Here is a 22039-nt window from a genome sequence, read left to right as displayed (position 1 = left end):
CGCAGCAGGTCAGGCAGCATCCAAGGAGCAGGAGAATCGACATTTCGGGCATAAGCCCTTCTTCCTGAATCAACAGAACCTAGAGTTTTAAAGTGTAACATTCAAAAAAAAATTGCCTCAAAAAATGTCCCATGATATATTTAAGATTGGTAACTTTGTGGAGTTTGATTATTACAGCTGAATGTTTTTAAAGTAAAAATAATCAGTTTTTGGCATGATGTTAAATCAGCATCAGGGAGCAATCCAATTTAAAATTGTTGAGAATTGCATTCAGAAAATATTGGACACTTTTTTAAAAATGGCACTCGTCTGACCTCACCTCCCTGTGTATCCCTAATCTGTCAGGAGGCATAGCTTCATGGATATACCATGAATCAGTGTTTGCAGTATCTGGAAGCAAGAGGATTAAAATGTTTATCGAGCAATGGTGCTGCTGACACCATTTTCCCTCATCTTACAACATCTGTATTATTTGGCTGACCCCTGTGTCCAAAGCTGTTGGTGTCAACCAGTTAGTCAGTGATATCTGGCGCAGGAAGGTGTTCAGCATGCAAGGGGTCAATGCATCAGGATGGCCAGGAATTAGGCAAGTAACAGGTCTGTGTCGTGTACTGTGCATGGGTCTGAATATCCTACTGCTTCTCTTTAAGCACCCTCATAACATTTGGGTGCTACAGCACCTTCCCTCACAATTTGAGACAATTAACCGGCTGACTCCCAGTGTGGTCATAGCCAGTTTCTTCCCCATTGCAAACTTCTGATTTCCAGTTAAGAGTGACCATTCCTCGGCCAGTGGCTTCCAACCTCCACCTCTACATGTTGACTGATGAGAACCCGAACATCCAGATCTCCATTCTGATAGCACCTCCCTTTAATCCCAACAGCTTTTGCACCTCTCCGTGTTCCAATCCATCTACAGGAGCCCGTTTCTCAACTCCCTTCAGCTCCTTATATATGAGGTGACCATGCCAAATGTGCTCATACTCTGATCCTCACCTTGAAAGCAGGGTGCCCCTGACCATGGATGTCACCCTTCTCCCCACAGCATGACCCTCTACCAGTCCATGCCTCCCCATAACAATCACAATTGTCATTCACCCTTCCTTCCCCTCCAACCCCGCAGCTCCCAATCCCGATAAATAGCTTGCTGAGTCTCCTTCCTGATGTAGCATTGGACTTTTCCTCAGTTTCTGTAGACAGCCTTGATGGACTGATTGTGGTCCATCCCCTTGAATAGACAGCGCCAAAGAAGAAGTGCTCAGAATCCTGACTGATGGCCGTGTAGCTTCTCAAACACATTCACTTTACCCCCTAGACAGATCAAGAGCCACTCCCTGGACTGTGGTGGCACAGCTTGAGATGCTTTCTTCCTGCAGATTGAAAAGCTGTCCCTTCCCTCCACCTGAAATATAATGGTTTCTGCCCCTGAAAATTCACACCCCTAAGCTGTTACATCATCTGGGAACCAATTGTGTATTTGTTGATAGGCAAAAAAACCTTCGAGGAGAAAGTGAGGACTGCAGATGCTGGAGATCAGAGCTGAAAATGTGTTGCTGGAAAAGCGCAGCAGCTCAGGCAACATCCAAGGAACAGGAGAATCGACGTTTCGGGCATAAGCCCTTCTTCAGGCTTATGCCCAAAACATCAATTCTCCTGTTCCTTGGATGCTGCCTGACCTGCTGCGCTTTTCCAGCAACACATTTTCAGGCAAAAAAACCTTACCCATTAATAACTGGTTAACAGACCAATCAGCTACCTGGTGCTAGCCAAACCTCACCACTTGGTTCCAGCTGATCTACAAAGCATGTTTCCCTTATTGCTTGAACAAGCAACTGTGTAAACAACATTCCCAATCAGTGTTACATGACTTGCTTTTAAAAAACACAGCAATCCATCAACAGTCCAAGGTTGTTAGAACAGCTCTTTTCCCATTTCAGTCCACAATCCAAAATACTGAAAAATAATAAGGTATAATCATGACAAAATGAAGCAGGTAAGGGGCTGGTACAATGTGCAGCTTTAGGATTGACATAGCATACTGCTGTACAGCAAGATATACACCTCTTGACTGAGGACTGCTGACCAGCAAGGCAAGCTCCCTGGTTTCCATGGCTACATGGGTTGACATGGCAAGGCAAAGAAAGACATAAGAGGTGTGAACATGCAGGTAGGCACTATGAGTGAGAGCCAATAGAGGCAGTGAACATTCCTGAGATACAGCCTCATCGAAATCCATGACCTGAATGTCATAAAGTCACAGAGTCATAAAGATATATAGCACAGATACAGACACTTCGGTCCAACTCGTCCATGCCAACCAGATTTCCTGAACAGAATTATTGCTGAAAATGTGTTGCTGGAAAAGCGCAGCAGGTCAGGCAGCATCCAGGGAACAGGAGAATCGACGTTTCGGGCATAAGCCCTTCTTCAGGATTCCTGAAGAAGGGCTTATGCCCGAAACGTCGATTCTCCTGTTCCCTGGATGCTGCCTGACCTGCTGCGCTTTTCCAGCAACACATTTTCAGCTTTGATCTTCAGCATCTGCAGACCTCACTTTCTCCTGAACAGAATTATTCCCAATTGTCTGCATATGGCCCATATCCCTCTAAATCCTTTCTTTCCATGTACCTGTCTAATTGCCTTTTAAATGTTGCAATTGTACTTGCCTTTACTTCATCTGGCATATACGCACTACCCTCTGTGTGAAAAAGTTGCCTCTCAGGTCCCTTTTATATCTGTCCCCTGTCATCTTAAACCTATGCCCTTTTAGTTTGGACTCCCCTACCCTGGGGAAAAGAACTTGGGCTATTCACCTTATCTACAACCTCATGATTTTATAAACCTCTTTGAGATCACCCCTGAGCCTCCTACGCTCCAGGGAAAAAAGTCCCAGCCTATCTCCAGCCTCTCGCTACAACTGAAACCCTCCTGTCCTGGTTTTTCTCTGCATCCTTTCCAGTTTAATAACATCCTTCTTGTAGCAGGGCGACCAGATTTGTATGCAGTATTCCAAATGTGACCTTATCAATGTCTTGTACAGCTGCAAGCATGACATCCCAACACCTCTAAGACAGGAAGCGCAGGTTCGAGTCCACTTGTACCAGAGCTGTGTCATAACATCTCTGAATAGGTTTACTAGGAAAATATCTTGAAGTAATAGAGGGAGTGCTTCTGGTATAGTGGTAGCATTCCTGCCCCTGAGATGGAAGGACCAGGATCAAATTTCACTTGCGCCAAATATGTGTCATAATATATCTGTGCTGCAACGTTTCAAATCTAATTTTTGCAGTGTCCTTCTGTGCTTCTTGAGCAGTATCAGTGAGGTGCCATGATGGTCAAAAGACATTAGCAAATACCAGATTCCATTATCTGTGAATGAAGGATACCATGCATTTGGTGCCCATAGATTGTGCCTTGAGATTCTGTTTGGTCCTGTGCAACATGAAGGCCCTTTGGAGCGAGCAGCAAGCTGAATTCACAGGATCCTGCTTGGTTTCCATGTCGGGTTTGCCCAGTGCCGAGCTTGTTTGGCACATTCGGCAAGATAAAATGCTGGACCTTAACGAGTCAATGCCATTAACAAGGCATTTATCAGGTAATTCACCGCCGACTCATGAGAAACTCGCTCCACTGCTCGGCAGAAACATGAAAGGTCAAGTGAGATGCTCCTTGTCAGACTTCTCATCTGACTGCCAGAAACCTCACTGTAGCCCATATCACATACACACACACCTATAGATTCTACCCAAATGTTTTTAAAGCTAATGCAAAAGGTTAAGCATGTGATTTGTGCTAAATACAATTTGTGCTTTAAATGCTGCAATTTGTTTTTGTGTCAGTCACAACAGTCATAAGGGAATTGTGCCAAAACATAATTTTGTTTATGGATATGATTTTGATTAGTAATGACACAGTGAATGACCATATTTCACTTGTACTTGCTTAAACGTAGGAGGTTGAGGAGTCATCCAAACAATGAGGTGAAAATGTATGATGAGCTCCATTAGGGCAATCCAGAAGAAGGGGGAATCAATTTGAATATCGAGTTAAGCTGTCTAACAGTGAAATTAGGCAGCAATGCTTCACACAGAAATGGAATATAGATCTGGAAACCTTCCCCAGAATGTCTTTGGATGATGATGCATCAAATGGTGCTTTCAAGGCTGAGATTGATAAATTTTTGTTAGATAACTGCATGAAGAGCAAAGATAGGTAAAAGGAGTTAAAGTGCAGATCAGCCATGATCTAATTGAATACTAAATATGCTTGAGGGCCTGAAGGTTCTTAATATATTTTAAATGTTAAAGAGAAAATCTAACTGGCTCACAATGTTATTGTCCATCCTGGTGATTATTGACTTAATGGAAAATGTTGCATGGAGATACTTTGTACTAATGAGCTATAATTCCTTTGAATCTCGCTCGTTTATAGCAAAAAAAAGCTCCAGTCACTATTCTACATTGAAGAGTATGACACACTGACATTTTAACAAAGGTTTTCAAGCTTTCAAAGAAATAAGGGATGCTGTCATATAGAGATAAGGAAAAGGCTATGAGAATTTGGTATCAGGAATTTCATTTCTTTTCCTCTCTTTTTCTTCTTCAAAGTGACTGGCAATTATCTACAAAAGCAAATAACAGTCTAGGTATGATGGAATATGATGCAAGATTTTCTGAACTATGTAAATTGTCATTGATTGGCAGGGTTCATCGGGGAATCTTTGCTGCAACACTCCCCAAATGGCAGTTTCATTTGCCACAGGGTAACAGTGATGACATGTTTAACTGTGGCTTTTTAGCATCCTCACTGCACATTAACCTGCCGTGAGAAGCTCAAAAAAATGGTGCAATCAAGCATTCAAAGGCTGGCAGCCTTTGTTAATAGGGCTGTAATCATAGGACAGTAGAAAAGGTGATTGTTTTCAGTTGGTGACAGAGAGTAATGATAGCTGGTTGATTGAACACAATGATGTGTGATTTTCAAGCCTTATAGCACAAAGGCTGTTATTAGAGAGAGAACTGTATCTGACAGAAAATTCCCCGCTGGGTCAGTAATTCAGGGTTTTCCATTCGGGTGGTAACCTTTTAGAACTTAATGATCACCAATTAATGATCGCCAATAATTGAGTTCTGGAGGATTAAATTCATATTTTGCTCATTGGTGCTATAAACCTAGGACTGCTTCTGATGATACAATGAGTCACTAATGCAATCATTGCAGTTTATCACCCACTTCACCCTTCTATTATTGCTCATTGGTCTATAATGGTAATGGCCTGAAGTCATCTGTTTCCTGTTCCTTTCTCCATCTGCACCATCTCATCTTCAGCTCTTGTTTCCGCCTTTGTGCTCCTTGTTCCCTCTCCTTGTCGGTACATGTTTCAAAACAGAAACATAGAGTGCAGCTACTGTGGAAGAACTTCTGAACTGCTATGTCATGAAATGCAGGAATACCATTCAAGCAGTGGACTGGAATAGAACTGAAGCAACTTCTGCATTTTAAGTAAATGATCTAAATTATAAACATTCTGTAGGCATTCAAAACCTTGATGTCACGTGAATGATTAAAAGCCTTTTGGTAATGATGGCTTTCATTTCTGTGGTGGTTACTCGGGATTTAACATGCAATGTTACTAGGGTTTGCAAGTTAAATAAGTGATAAGTCAATAAGCATACATATCAAATATTTCTCTGATTTACAATCTTCAAATTGGTAATTAAAACAGTGAATTACATTCAAATTTTACCCCATTCAGTGAGATGTTTTCACTAGAAAAACACACTAAACACATCATGTACATTCATTATTTTTCAACAACTTGCTATTGCATGTGCAAGTCTGGATAGTTTAGAGTATTATAAGGACCAGATATCCCAACCCAGTCTAGTCCCACCTGCCAGCACCTGGCCATATCCTTACAAACCCTCCTATTCATATACCCATCCAAATGCTTTTTAAATGTTGCAGTTGTACCAGTCTCCACCACATCCTCTGGCAGCTCATTCCATACACGTACCACCCTCTGTGTGAAAAAGTTGCCCCTTAGGTCTCTTTTATATCTTTCCTCTCTCACCCTCAACCTCAACCTATGCCCTCTAGTTCTGGACTCCCCCACCCCAAGGGAAAAGACTTTGCCTATTTATCCTAGGCTTGGACCAAAGGGTCTGTTTCCATGCTATACATCTCTATGACTCTGACTTCTAGATTTCTAGATGAAAAATTGAGAAAAAGAAGTTACTGCTTTAAACCAAGGAAACTGAAAGAAGAATCTCCAGTTTTAAAAACAAATTCCCATAACTCATTGTGAGTTGTATCTATCGTGTTGTCTTACTCAAGTAGTGGGGGAGGATGCTAAACACCTTAGCATGTGTTGTGTATGTGTCTTTTGCTTGGATTTAAGGACAGAACCAACTACATTGATTCAGGAGACTCAGCAAAATAACAACCACTTTGGTTGGTTGATTCCTGGACAAGACTTTGTATATGGACAATAGAGGAGCAACATTTACCTTGAAAGCAGAAATTACTTCCATTTTTCTCTCCCTCCCCATTGTGTGGAGAAGTAACAGAAAATTTCCTGGTAGCTGTTCTCACACCGTTTTCCCATAAACTGCTTTCTAATCCCCTTGTTGAAAGGAAACAGAGAAACACCACCTTCATTGACACTATAAGGGCTAATCCTCAAGCAGTGAACGAATGACTAAAGTATTAATAACCATGTGTCATTCGTAAAAAAGTTGGAAGAAAGCTGAAAGAAAACAACTCATCAACATAAATGACCCAGACTGGTTCCAGATTGTGCATCTTTTCCCTCTTGTTACACATAATTTTTCTTGTTTCTTTCTGCGTCTGATTGCATGTGCATAAGAATCTTAGAAAGAGGTTGATTAGATTTCCCTACAATGTTGAAACAGGCCCTTCAGCCCAACAAATCCACACTGACCCTCTGAAGAATAACCCACCCAGACACATTTCCCTTTGACTATTGCACCTAACACTATGGGCAATTTAGCATGGGCAATTCACCTGACTTGCACATCTTTGGATCTGTGGGAGGAAACCAGAGCACCCGGAGGAAACCCACACAGACACGGGGAGAATGTGCAAATTCCACACAGACAGTCACCCGAGGTTGGAATCGAACCTGATGCAGTGAGGCAGCAGTGCTAACCACTGAGCGAGCGTGCTGCCCCCAGTAGTCAAGTTAAAGTTGTAGAGTTTAACTTGGCAATTCATGTTTCTTTCTTGCCATTAATTAAATAAAAGTTTTGATTACAACTAATAGTAAATTTGTTGTTAATGATAAAAACCTGGTATGCGTATTCTTTTAACCTAAATCAAACAGTTCAGTAAAATGGATGATTTGGTGGTTTAATCAAACTTTCACATTTGTGTCACCTCTGGAGCAGTGGGGCTTGGTATCCGGCACACTACCCCAGGGAGTTGGAAGAAATTTTGGGAGCTCTTCGACCAGGATTTTAGAAGAAAGGCACAGTAAAATTAGGTTTGGAGTTAAGAGTAAGTGATAAGGGATAAAAGGCCAGACTCCCAATATTACATAAAGAAAAATATGGAACTAGAAATTTCTAATTCCTTCCTGAAAGTGGTAGTCCCAATGAAGTTAAAAGAAATTGCAAATGTCAGCGTGATTGAATTGAGAACTAAATTAGAAATAAAACAATTTACCAGGGCCATGGAGGCAGAAATACTTGAAGGAAATCCACAACATTTGAGCCCAATAGAGATATAAGAGCTATCAAATACTTCAAGCAGTGAGACACTGAAATTTGTCAACATTGAATTACAATTACATCAGCTTAAGATAAAAAAGGTACTAAAGCTTAAAACTTAAACTTGAACATCAAGGAGAAGAAAATGACAAAACACAGATGGAGTTTAGAATTTGAATTGCAAAGGAAAAGAGAAGACAGATTTAGGGGTGGCATGGTGGCTCAGTGGTTAGCACTGCTGCTTCACAACACTAGGGACCTCAGTTCAGTTCCAACCTGACTGAAGCGACAGTCTGCTTGGGATTTTCACGTTCTCCCTGTGTCTGTGTGGATTTCCTCCAGCGCTCTGGTTCCCTCTTACAGCCCAAAGCTGTGCAGGTTTGTGCTAAATTGCCGATAGGAATACGTAGGCTAGGTGGGTGAGCTGTAGAAATGCATGATTAGGGGGTTGGATCTGGGTGAAATGTTAGGTGTGGACTCAATGGGCTGAATGGCCTGTTTCCATGGGGATCCTATGGTTCTACAGATCCTGTGGGGAGACAGAACATGAATATAAGCCCTACTGTCAGAGGAGGTTTTATAAGAATTTTATAAGAATTATAACACTGCACAAGAGGCTATTTTGGATGTTTATGAGTTAGCACAAGGAAACATTTTTAAAATTTAATGAAACACCCTGGACAAATTTACACTGAATATGAAAGTAATTTTGACAGGTATACAGTGTATCAGTAGTAGGAGTTCAAATCATGCAGAAAGCTCTCAGAACAATAATGCTCTTGAAGAATTTGAAAACACTCCAACTTTCCTAATAAGAACCATGATATAGATGAGAGTGTGGCAATTGCTAGACAGACAGCAGTAATGGTTGGTGGTTAGGAGCTGATCCATGAGACAACTTTTATTCCAACACCCCCACAAAAGGCAGAAGGATAAAGGATGAGAGAGAGGAAGGCAGGGGAAAGAAAGGACGGCTGGGATTGCCTCAAGATCTCGTCCTCAGATTAGAAATGAAGGTGCTGAAGGCAGAGGTGAAAACTGAAACCCTAAGTGTTTCCACTGGAATGTAGTGGAACCCCCTTCATACAGAATACTGGAAGTTGTGGGTGAAGTCCATGGGGCTTACAGGGATTTTGGAGGAAGTGGCTACAATTACAACATTTAAAAGGCATCTGGCTGAGTACATGAATAGGATGGGTTTAGAGGGATATGGGCCGATGCAGGCAAATGGGACGAAATCAATTTAGGATATCTGGTCGGCATGGACAACTCTGTGCTCTATAACTCTTTAAGTCTGAATAAATAATTGAAAAGAAAAATGCCACGTATCAAATTGTAGCTGTAACTACAGCTACGAGACTGAAGACAAATGTTGATCAGAATGCAGGAGACATAAATTGGTAAATAAGAGATATTAAGGGTTTTTCAATCAAGAGTGAATATAATCCATTTCTCTTCAAAGAGTGGAGTAAACACACAACTATAATAAGGACACAAGAGTTACACAAACACTTTTGCTGGAGAAGTATGTCATTTAGCCCTCTAGAGAAGGAAATGAAAGCAAAAATGAGAGTAAATGGGACAAGTGGACTATATATTCCACTTCTATTGAAGAAAATGCAATTGGAGCGTAATTTGTTGTCTGAACCAGTAGTAGTTGGAGTTTTAAAAAAAAAACCCATTGAGTGAGTTAACATGCTCTTTGGGAAAGATTTGGCTGAAATAAAAGAATATAGCTTCGCTCATTATCACTGAAAATCCAAACTGGTCAAAGAGACAGAACAGTTACAGATACTTTTCCATCTTGTAGCTATTTTTAACCTACCTTTTCAGGCATGCTATGACACCCCACTGGAACAGGTGGGACTCAAGTCCAAGCCTTCAGGCCCAGTGTTAGGTTTGAGCTATAGGGAGAGGTTGAATAGACTGGGGCTGTTTTCCCTGGAGCGTCGCAAGCTGAGGGATATCCTTATAGAGATTTATAAAATCATGAGGGGCATGAATGGGGTTAATAGACAAGATTTTCCCTGGGGTGGAAGAGTCCAGAACTAGAGGGCATAGGTTTAGGGTGGGAGGGGAAAGATTTAAAAGGGACCTATGGGACAACTTTTTCACGCAGAGGGTGGTGCGTATATGGAATGAGCTGCCAAGGAAGTGATGGAAGCTGGCACAATTACAGCATTTAAAAGGCATCTGGATGGGTATATGAATAGGAAGGGTTTAGAGGGATATAGGTCTAGATTGAGAAAAGATTAATTTATGATATCTGCTCAGCATGGGCAAGTTGGACCGAAGAGTCTGTTTCTGTGCTATACATCTCTATGACTCTCTGACTCTAGCACTGTGCTGCAATAACACTTTTTTCCAGTGTGTGTAATGACCAAAGCAGTGGTGAACCAAAGTCCATCTCCAGGGGTCAAATTAATACTATAAACAAATGTTAGAGTTCTGAAACTTTATTTTAAAAATATGATCTTCGAAAGGTTGTATTTGTCATGTCTTCATGAATTGAGGTTCAAAAAGCAGATTTAACAATTAGGTTCAACAAATTAACATAGCTAGCTCAGGCAGAAGCTAAGGCTGAAGGCATTTCAGAGTTCTATTACATTAAACATGGAGTTCTGATGAGGAGGTAGAGACGCCCTCACAGACCTGCAGGCAGAGAATGGATGATTATTCATCAAACAGTGGCAACCACCAAGTTATCATAAGGAGATATTGCAAGTAGCGCAAGGTATTCCTATATAGAACATGTATAAGGAGACGGAAAATTCCAGTCTTGAAATGGAAGACATTTTGACAGACAAAACTACACAGCGATGTGGTGTAGTGCTGTAGAACATACCATTCATGGTAGGCAGTAAGAACGCCTCAATAAACCAGCAGCTTTAATAGGTAAAAACAATGACTGCAGTTTCTGGAAACCAGAGTCTAGATTAGAGTGGTGCTGGAAAAGCACAGCAGTTCAGACAGCTTTAATACTCATTCCAGGTTTTGAAGAACCATTCAGTCCAAAATAAATAGATTATGTATTTCAATTATTCAAAATAAAAGAAAGTCACTGAAATTTCCTTACAATTGTAAGATAAAAGAGCTTAATTTCTAGAGGCTAGTCCTTTGAGGACATTTACAGCTAAGATAGTAGCGAAAAGTTCTCTATTTTCAATAATGGGGGGCGCAGAACAGCATTGCAAAAGGTAAGGTGAAAGCAGTCACAACACTCAAAAGTGCTGAGTAGATAATCCATCTTGACTTCCTCCAGAGGATCTCAGCATCACACGTTCCCATCATCATCCAATTCCATTCACTCCCCTTGATATCATGAAATGGTTGGAGGCATTAGATGTTGCAAAGGCTATGGACCCTGACAACACTCAAGAAGCGTGACATCATCCAGGACAAAGCAGCCTGCTTGGTACCACATCCACAAGCATCCACTCCCTCCACCTCTGATATTCAATAACAGTAGTCTATATTGTTTATAATATTATCTAAAATTCACCAAAGAACCTTAGAGAACACCTTCCAAGCCCATACCATTTCCATCTAGTAGGACAAGAGCAGCAGATATATGGGAATACTGACACCTGTAAGTTCCCCTCCACACTACTCACCATCCTGACTTGGATATTACCATTCCTTCAGAGTCACCAGGTCAAAATCCTAGAATTCCCTCCCTAATGGCATTGTTGGTCAGCCTACAGCAAGTGGACTGTAGCAGTTCAAGAAGGCAGCTCACTACCATCTTCTCTCAAGGGCAAATCGGAAGGGCCAACCAGGAACGAATAAATAAGATGTCATTTTTAAATGAGTGCCCCCTTATTCTGCAAGTATGTCCTCGAGTTCTAGATTTCCCTACTCATGAAAATATCTTCTTACTATTTGCCCTGTCAAGCCCCCTCAGAATCTTATATGTTTCAATCAGCTCACTCCTCAACCATCAAAACTCAATGAATAAGGTCTAACATGTTTAGCAATTCTTGACAAAGTTAACATTTCATCCTTGGAATCAGCCTAATGAATCTTTTTTGTTCAGCTTTCAAAGCCACATTATCCTTTCATAAATACAGAGACTAAAACTTGACACTGTAGTCCATATGCAGCCTCACAAACACGTTGTTCAACCGTAACAAGAATTCCCCATTTTTATACGCTAACTTTGTGGTAATGAAGACACTAGGAGAAAGTGAGGACTGTAGATGTTGGAGATCAGAGTCCAGAGTGTGGTGCTGGAAAAGCACAGCAGGTCAGGCAGCATCCAAGGAGCAGGAGAATCACCAAAGATCCTTCGACAACACCTTCCAAATTGATGATCATTTCCATCTAGAAGGGCAAGGACAGCAGATACAGAGGAACCTCGATTATCTGGCATTCGATTAGCTGAATTTCGGATTATCCAAACAAAATTGTAAGGTCCCAAGGCTTGGTTAACTATGTTATCCGGCATTCGATTAAACAAACGAAATACCCTTCACCTGTGTCTTTCGGATAATCGAGGTTCCTCTGGATATGGGAACACCACCACCTGCAAGTTCCCTCCAAGCCACTCACCATTCTGACTTGGAAATATAATGCCGTTCCTTCACTGTCACTGGGTCAAAATCCTGGAATTCCCTTTAAAACACCATTGTTGGTCAACCCACAGCAGATGTGTACTGCAGTAGTTCAAGAAGGCAGCTCACCATCACCTTCTCAAGAGCAACTAGGGATGGGGAATAAATGCTGGTGAATTACAAATAACTAAATGTAAATTGGCTTGTACCCAGTCAGTTTCTGCAATGTACTACTTTAAGAAACAACCCTGTTGCAGGTTACAAATTTGTCTTACATGTTCCCCTTGCCATCGGATTTATCCAGTCAATTGCAGTGCCCTTCTTATATGCTTCCATTATTCCCTGGATTTGCTTTGTCCTGCAGTGAGGTAACTCCTCGGGGGCTGATCGCTGACTTCTCTCTGTGACTTATTTCCCTTACTATCCCTTCTTTCTCTCCAAACTGATTCCATGTCATGATCAATTGTCCCAATGTCAATACCAGCCTCCATCATGATATCTTTCTTCATTAATAGCACAAGCCCATCTCCTTTTCCTTTTTGCCTGTTTCTCCAGAATGTCAAATATACTAAAATATTGAGTTCCCCGTCTTAGCCATCCTGCTATTATAAATATCTTCTAATATTTTTAACATTTATTTCTATTTGTGCTGTCAACACATCTGCTTTATTACAGATATTTTTTGAATTCAGATAAAGAGCCAAAAGCTTGGTCTCTTCTATCATTTTTAATTACTCTGGTTCCAAATTCTGCTGTAATATTTTGTCCATGTTTTCTGCCCTTTTCTATGATACTTTGAATATTGTTTAGCTCTTTGTTCCACTGCACTTTTGCATGATCCTTTCTTTTTGATTATTTGTTTATGTACTGTTTGCTAAAAACAGGAAAACATACTGCTTTAAACAGGGAAACAGTAAGAAGATGTTGCAGTTTTAAAAGTGAGTTCTAGAATTGAGTATGAGTTGTATCTATCATCTTCCTTTAGAGTGAGTGAGTGAGTTCATGTACATTGTCATGTGTCTGTATGAATATGTACATGTGTATGTGTGTATGTGCATGTGTATACATCTGCGTGTTTGCATGCAGTGCATGTGTGTGTGTGCGCGCATGTGTACGTGTACCCAGAGACATTCTCCTATTTGATTTACCGATCTGTGGGTTCAGAAGGGTTCAGCACATGGACATCAACTCCAATTTGTCCCTGGATAATTTTCTATGGCCTTGTATTTGGACAACAGATGAGAACCATCAAGCTTGCAATAAAAAAAAAACATCTCAATCTCTTTCTCTCTACCCCCTTTCTGTGTGGAAAAGTATCAGAAAACCTCCTAACGGACATTGTCATACCATTTTCCTGTAAATTGCTCCCTATGTGAATTTCCTGGTTGAAATAAAAAGGGGAAACCATCTTCAGAGGCACTGAAAGAGCAAATATTCGATCAGTGCCTGAAAGTCTGAGAATTGAAGTTTCCCTAATCTCATATCAGCAGTAAAGTATTAGAAGAAAGCTGAAATAAGACAAGCTGCCTTCTTATTATCTGTGATATGAACTGATATTACGACTGTCTTTCACTGATCTTTTTCATCCCTATCTCCACCCATAGTAGTTGAATCTTGTCTTGTGTTTTGTTGGTTTATTTGTATGGGAATTTTGCAAACATGGAGCATTTAAGTTATAGTTATATGTTAGCAATTCATATTTCCTCCTTGTCATTGTTTAAAAATGTTTGATTACAATAAATAGTTATTTTCTTGTTAATGATAAAAACCAGATGTGCATATTCTCTTAATCTGAATTAGGCTGCTAGGTAAAATTGGGCAACTCAGTGATTTAATCAAATTGTCACTTTTGTGATGCATCTGGGAACAGTGGAGTTTGACTTCCGGTGTAGTTGGGGACAGTGTAACCACAAGACACTTGTGAATTTTAAAGTTCTGAGGGAGGACATCGGAGATGGAAATGACAGAATGGTTTGGGAGTCTCAATAATGCCTGCGTGACCTTCTTTCTTCGGTTGGTGGCAACAATCCAGTCCTCCATCACCTGAAAAACCATGGGTCAGCAACTGTGAACCCAATATTAGGAAGCACCAGATACCATTGACATCAGTGACAATTCGCCAAATTGAGTTCAAAGTTGAAAAAATGACACTGAGTATCTGAACCTCCTAAGGTCTCCGATGTGCCTGTAGACACTCCTTCTTTTACACCCTCAGCTGACCCAATTTTGATTTTTTTATCAAGTGAAGCATCAGACAGCTTAGGTTCATGAATTACCAAGAAAGAATCCAGTAGCAAAACATGGTAAATTCATAATGCACATTCACTGACTCTAAAACACAGCCTCAATGTTCAGCTCTGTGCTGCTTTCATTGAACAAAAAAATTAGCAAATTAAAAACGTAATAGAATTTACAAGCTTGTGGCCACAAATGAAAAAGCCAAAATAAGCTGATTGGGTAGATATCTGTTACGCCTTGTAAAAAATCAGGATGAAATCCAGTACGCTCAGTTTTAATCTCATGAGGTGTAACAAGAGAACGTGCATTCATCCAGGTGCCTTATTAAATCTCACAGGGTGCATTCTTCAGTCCAATAGTGTCACGGTTCTACTGCTGGATTACTAATTCATAGGAAAGCAGAACTAACAGCCAAGAGAACTTCAGCCACATGGTGGTGTGCGAATCTCAACTCAGTTATAAAATCTGCAATGAGACCACTGGCATCAGCAAAAATGATCTTGGCAGGGGGCTATCAAAGGATCTTCTCAATGATCTGCTATCAAACCTGCCGAGGGCAGGAATCCCATCTCCCTTCAGCCTGTTCCACCTCCTCCTGCCACCCACTGCGCATGGCCTTCTTTTTTATAAAAGTTATCTGTCATCATCCATGTACCTCCGTTCTGAGATGCTCTCATGGTTCCCCTTTGGCCTCAGCAGTAGCTACCTCACCTGACTGCTCCACTGGCTATCCAGTGCTGTAGATCCTCTGACTGGGCGGCCTACAACACTGTTCTTCACATCCACTCCCTTCAAGTAAATGGCAAACGCAGAGGGAGTCTCTCAACTAGCTGCAGTCCGTAAGAGCACTCTGGGCTGTGCGGATACTGAGTTGCACACCTGAAATCGCCCTAATTGGCGGTGAAATATTGGCTGCGGCGATGACGGAGTGGGGACTCCAGGCTGCGGTAGGCCAGAGCAGAGACCTCGCAGAGAGTTTACATAAGTCCTGGAGCCATGTTTGGGACCCCAATCATTGAAGGTGAATTTGATGTAGGCCATGCGTGGTGGGTGGGAGGAGGAGGCGGAATGGGCTTCCTTTCTATTCTATCAAACCTCAAAGTGGCACTGGATTGTGGCAAGAGAACGCTTTCCATTATACCTCCCTAGATATACGTTGTAATAAATCATTCATTCATTAATTCCTCTTGCCCACTGGAGCATTCAATCCAACATTTCAGATTGGTCCCTGACCTCATTTCTTCAGATGCCAAGTTTTTCAAATTATGGACTTTCGTAATAAGACAAAATAAGAACACAGCCGTCTTAAGTTAACAGCATTCACCTCCAACATCTCCCAAGCTGCTTCATGGAGCTGGTTAGGTTCCACCTGTTGCTATGGCCATGGGAAATATAGATTGTCAAATGTTGACTATTGAAATGGAGCCCTATCCTAGAACTTCAGCAAGCACAACTTCTCAATCAGCCAGCACACCAACAAGGCCTGTGGGTAAAATAATCAAGTCATTTTTAAAATTCACTCCTGGGATGTGGGCATTGCTGACTCAGCCAGCAATCATTGTCCATTCCTAGTTGCCCCTGAGAGGGTGGTGGTGAGCTGCCTTCCTGAACCGCTGCAGACCATGCGCTATAGGTAGACCCTCAATGTCCTTAGGGAGGGATTTCAGAATTTTGACCCAGCGATAGTGAAGAAAGAATGATATATTTCAAACAGAATGGTGAGTGGCCTGGAGAGGAACCCATTGGTAGTGGTGTTCTTGTATATCTGTTGACCTTGTCCTTCCAGAAGGAAGTAGTCATTGGTTTGAAAGGTGCTCTCTGGTGAATTTTGGACAACATTATATATAATATACACTGTTGTTACAAAGTATCAGAGCTGGAGGGTGTGGATGCTCCAAAAGCCAATCAAACAGATTGCTTTGTCAAGGATAGTGTTAAGCTTCTGAGTGTTATTGGAGCTACACCCATCCAGGCATGTGGGGAGCATTCCATCACACTCCTGATTTATGCCTTGCAGGTGGTGAACAAGCTGTGTGGAGTAAGGAAGTGAGTTACTTGCTGTAATATTCCTAGTTTCTGACCTGCTCTTGCAGCCACTGTATGTATGTGATGCGTCCAGTTGAGTTTCTGGTCAATGGCAACCCCCAGGATGTTGATAATGAGGGAATTCAATGATGGCAACACCACTAAGTGTGAAGGGCAGTGCTTAGATTCTTGTTGGAGATGGTCTTTGCCTGGCATTTGCATGACATGAATGCCATTTGCCATTTGTCAACCCGAGTAACATTTGCACTGATTATACTGAACCTTTTGATTTTTTTAGACAGAATTTATTGCCCAGCTGTACTTGTCCATGGAAAGCTAGTGGTATGCTGCCTTCTTGAACTATTACAGTCCACGAGGGAATAAGGACACTCATTGTGCTGTGACAGAGGGAGTTCTCCAGATTTTGACCCAGCCACAGTGAAGAAATGGTGATATATTTCCAAGTTGAAGATGCTGAGTGACTTGAAGGAAATGTTGCAGATGGTGATGCTTCCACACATCTGTTGGCCCTTACCATTCTAAATTGTAGAGTGCATGAGTTTGGATGGTGCTGCCAAAGGAGTCTGGGGAAGATGCTCTAATGCATCTTGTAGATAGAACACCCTGGTCACACTATGTGTCAATGGTGGTGGGCAGGAATGTTAAGCTGGTGATTGGGCTGCCTATCAAGTGGGCTGTTTTGTCTCAGATGGTGTTGAACTTCTCAAGTGTTTTTGGAGTTGCACGCTATTTGTCATCATAGACCTCATTCATCTCTGCTCCAGATATGCTTCTTTGGCCATATATACTGATGCACCTCTTCCACTCAGTAGGAGGTGCACAACTGCCTGTTTAACCATTCAGAATCGGGTAAGAAGAAGCTCCACTAAATCAGGGCACGTGACGCAGGTAATTCTGAAAAACGTAACACATGCCTTTCCCAAAATGTATTATGTTGCAGGACAGTTTCCAGAGAATGAGGTGGGTAGCTAGCACTTCAAAGATCACTAAAGGCACAGTGAATCTGGAGAACTCTCCACATTCCTTAGTCACTAATCTGTCTGCTAATAACCCAGCTATTGTGACTGTCCCATACCTGTGAAAATCAGGTTGAAATCCAAGTTCCTGTCAACAATTGTGTGGAAGACTGACGGGCCACTGTGATAGACATTGGCAAAGAATTTACCTTGTTATTCAGTCCAGCGATCATAATGCCTTTGTACTCAGTTGACGCCAGGAATGAGAGATGTGTTTTCTTTGCTGTCTGCCAACGTAAAAGCTGCCATATTCCATTACCGAGTAGATATTCACTCTTCAACATGTCACAAGTTTGCTATTTCTATTTCCCAAACCAGCCGTCCTTACGGGCTGTTTAAGTGTCACTGCCAATATTGTGCCAGTTAGTGCCAAACTGATATTGCCAGATATGACAAGCTGTGCTGTGCTTTCTCACCCTTTGACTTATTTCCATAGCTGCCTTCACTGCCTGTTCTATTACTGAAGAATGAACAAAAAAACTCTGTTTAGCGCCAGCTGAAGTAAGTGTACTTCTAAAGACGGAGGTTTGAAGAGTGTCAGCTCATTCTTACTTGCCACAAATAAGTTTTCACTTATTGGCAATGTTTGAAATATCATCACTCCTAATCACCATTTCTAATAAACAATCTTAATTGAAATAAAATCATTATTTCATGCAGCCAACGTTGAAGAAAATCAGCAGGAAGGAATTATTGATTAACAGAACATTTTGAAACCTTTTAGGGAAAAAAGCTAATTATTATGCACTACATCTTATCACACAATACATAGATTAAGACACACACTAGATCCAAACGTATAGTTTCCGTTGGTGTACATAGCGCATTGAAACACAAACAGTACACCTGAACATCTGAAAGTCGAACATCTTAACCTACTATATACATTATGACATCTGTAATGTAGCTATAGCACATAGAGGAGAGGTTTAACTCGGTGCAATGACCATGTTAATGCACTTTCATATCAAGTAGAGACCTTTGTGCATATTTATGAGAGGGATGTCAACAGCACAATTATGCTGGTTTGTATAGTAGTTTTGAAGGAAAGAAACCTGCATGTAATATAGCACCTTTCATGTTATCAAAGTATTTCACAAGCAATGCATTACCTTTTAAAGAACAGTCATGGGTACCTTTTGACGGAAATTAGCCCATATTGATTACTATTCTGTGCGTGAATTATCTTCTCTTGTTATTTAAATTGAAATAGTTCTTTTTCTTCTTATTTTAAAATGCAAAAATATTCCCAACAACTTCATGATTTAGGGGTGACCAAGAGAGATTAAATCCTTGGTGAGAATGATCAGTAATTTACATCAAAAAGTCTTTGTGTGCCATGAATGTGCATTTTACATTTGGGTCTTGCTGAAGTCAAGCTGTATGATGTGGAGTTGACACCAGCCCGTGGCTGATATGAATTTTTTCAAGCAGCACTAGGTCATTTCTATAATATAGAGTGGTCATAATAATGCTGAATACATTCTTTATATGCTTAAAGCAATGTTTTTTAAAATTGGCATCCTGGATAAGCCAATATGTATTGCCCTCCCCAGTTACCAATGAGAAGTTAGTAATAAGTTGCAATCTTCAACAGCTCCAATCTGCATGGTGGGAATTTGCCCACAGTTGTGTTAAGAAGCACTAAACTGTTACCATACCATCTCCCCTCACATCTTACTTCCAACATAAGTTCTATTATTTAAAGGTAACTGTTAGAAAAATAAGCATGGGTAGAATCTCATAGAAGTCTGAACAAATGTGAGCAGAATATGTGGCGGAATCCGATGAGAAGTCAGCAAGGCTGATCTTGATGCTGGGAACACCTTGTTCCATTCTTTATACTTTTGACAAGAGGTCATAGAGTCATAGAGATGCACAGCACAGAAACAGACCCTTCTGTCCAACCCGTCCATGCCGACCAGATATCCTAACCCAATCTAGTCCCACCTGCCAGCACCCAGCCCATATCCCTCCAAACCCTTCCTATTCATATACCCATCCAAATGCCTCTTAAACGTTGCAATTGTACCAGCCTCCACCACTTCCTCTGGCAGCTCATTCCATACACGTACCACCCTCTACGTGAAAAAGTTGCCCCTTAGGTCTCTTTTATATCTTCCCCTCTCACCCTAAACCTATGCCATGTGGCAGGTTTCTTGCGAAAGCATTGGTGAGTGGCTAATTGGAGAAGGATTATTGCTTGTTAATTATCTTATGAACAGCTCAACTCTCTTCACTAATTTTCAGCTTCATATCTCAGCAAGCATGTCAAATAAGCTCCATGTCAAGAAACCCTTCAATGGAAATAAGAGCAGACACATGACAACTTCAGCTTGCTGCTTGCCCTGAGGAACCTCCATGTTGCACTTGACCAAATAATATCTCACAGCACTGTTCGTGGGCACCATTTGCAGGCACCCCACATTTGTGAATATTGACAACTGGCATTTGTTAACACCTCATTATCCTCACGGCATTCTCCAATTCCACGAAGGAGTGCTGAGGGAGTGCTGGCACCTAGCATCAAAAGGCTGCATCAGGGATACTTTGTACATAGAGACACGGTCACGAGTAGGACCACGCTGCATCTCAGGGCTTCTTGCTTGCTTGCTCTCATTGTGATCACTCACTTAGCACCTACCTGCATGCTCACAGTGACTCTGCCTTGTTTGTTAGCAAGTCGGAGCTTCATCCAGAGCTAAACACTGTCAGTAGAGCCATATCAAAGTGCTCTGTAGCATAGGCACACAGACAGACTGATGGCCAAAGGAGTGGGGGTAAAGTTTTGCTGTACCGCACACCAAAACATCAATCTAATGCCCAACGCGTGTCAACTATGAGCATGGCAAACACATTTCACAATTTTTCAAAGAAATGGCCATGTCAGAAACCTTTGGGATGCTAGTCCTCAGTTCAGTCAAGTGGGAGGCCCCTGTCAGTTAGGGATCACAGTCCACACACAATTCAGACACTGTGAAATTTATCAACAGGAAGGGGTTCCATTTGATGAGCGTTTGGGTGGTCTGCGACCACCACAACCACTTCCTGGAGATGTGTGCCCCATTACCTTGGCAGCTGCCTACATCCTGAAGCACTCTTGTATAAATGGTGCTTTTGAGTGTCGAGGTGCCTTAGAAAGGCTGGTTACTGAGGTACAAGGTCTAACACTGTGACAATGGCTCAGGACAGTACTCTGTAATCCCGCAAATGATGTGGAGCACAGATATAATATTGCCCAGGCTTTGATCAGGACCAAGGTAGATGAGAGTATGGGGCTGTTATAGATGGTGTTCTGATGCAAGGGAAGAGGGCAGTGGGGGGGTAGTGAAGTGTTCCTCCAATACAGTCCTGACAGAGTGTGCTCCATCATCCTAGCATGTGGGGCTCCACAATTGTTGCAGGCAATGAGATGATGTGATAGACGCTGAGAAACTGGGAGAATGGGATCAGTCTTCCAAGGTTGAGGACAAAGATATTCTCGCTGTCCAGGACAAAGCTCAGCTGCTTTGGCTGCTATGAGCCAACCAGAAGCTCAGTGGCACTCACCTCCAACAGTTGAGAGCTGAATACAGCAGGCTATTGTGAAATCTATTGGTCATGATGCTGAAACCTGGTTTGTGATGTCAAGGCGAACCTCAACCTCTGTTCCTTATGATTGTGTTTATTTATACTGGCTGCAAATTAAAGCTCAAGTTTGGATTTGGCCAATGGCTTGCCTGCATGTGATATTCCCTGAGTGGTTAATGACAAGTTGTGGATTTCAAGGGGGCATCCATACCGATGACTTAGAGAGTGTGTTAAGACTGTAAGTAGCTATGGCCAGGTCAAGCAGGTGAACAATTGCGTTGCGTGCATGAGGAAGTTTCAACCAAGCTGAACAGCGTGATATCATGGCTGCTATGTCATGACATTGCCAGTGAGTAGTAACGCTGGATTGCCACTGAACTGAATAGGATTACTGCTGACAATTCTACGATGAGCAGCTTCAGGTTCTCCTAATGTGGTTTCACCTTCTAAAGGCTACTTTACAGCATGTTGCAATGATTATGTGATCTCTGTAACATAAGAACTAGACATGGATATTGATGAATCTCAGGAATGTTTATTACTGCTGTCTGTTCTACAACACTACATTCATGGTCACTTTAGTGTCTGCACTAAAGTTCAACTATTAGGCTTTACGGAGCAGAATGTTTTTTGTAGTGCATCATACTTGAAGTGATCTGAGTTAAGATGGAGCACATGATCTTAATGTCTCTAGGTTATGTGCTATGATATGGCAATGGTGATGGCTAGCACGAGGGGACATAGCTTTACATTGAGGGGTGATAGATGTAGGACAGATGTCAGAGGTAGATTCTTTACTCAGAGAGTAGTAAGGGCGTGGAACGCCCTGCCTGCCACAGTAATAGACTCACCAACTTTAAGGGCATTTAAATGGTCATTGGATAAA

Source organism: Chiloscyllium plagiosum, unplaced genomic scaffold (assembly GCF_037043375.1).
Source record: "Chiloscyllium plagiosum isolate Xiang-an unplaced genomic scaffold, Cpla_swu_hap1 HiC_scaffold_11, whole genome shotgun sequence".
NCBI lineage: Eukaryota > Metazoa > Chordata > Chondrichthyes > Orectolobiformes > Hemiscylliidae > Chiloscyllium > Chiloscyllium plagiosum.
This window is presented reverse-complemented; position numbering follows the sequence as displayed.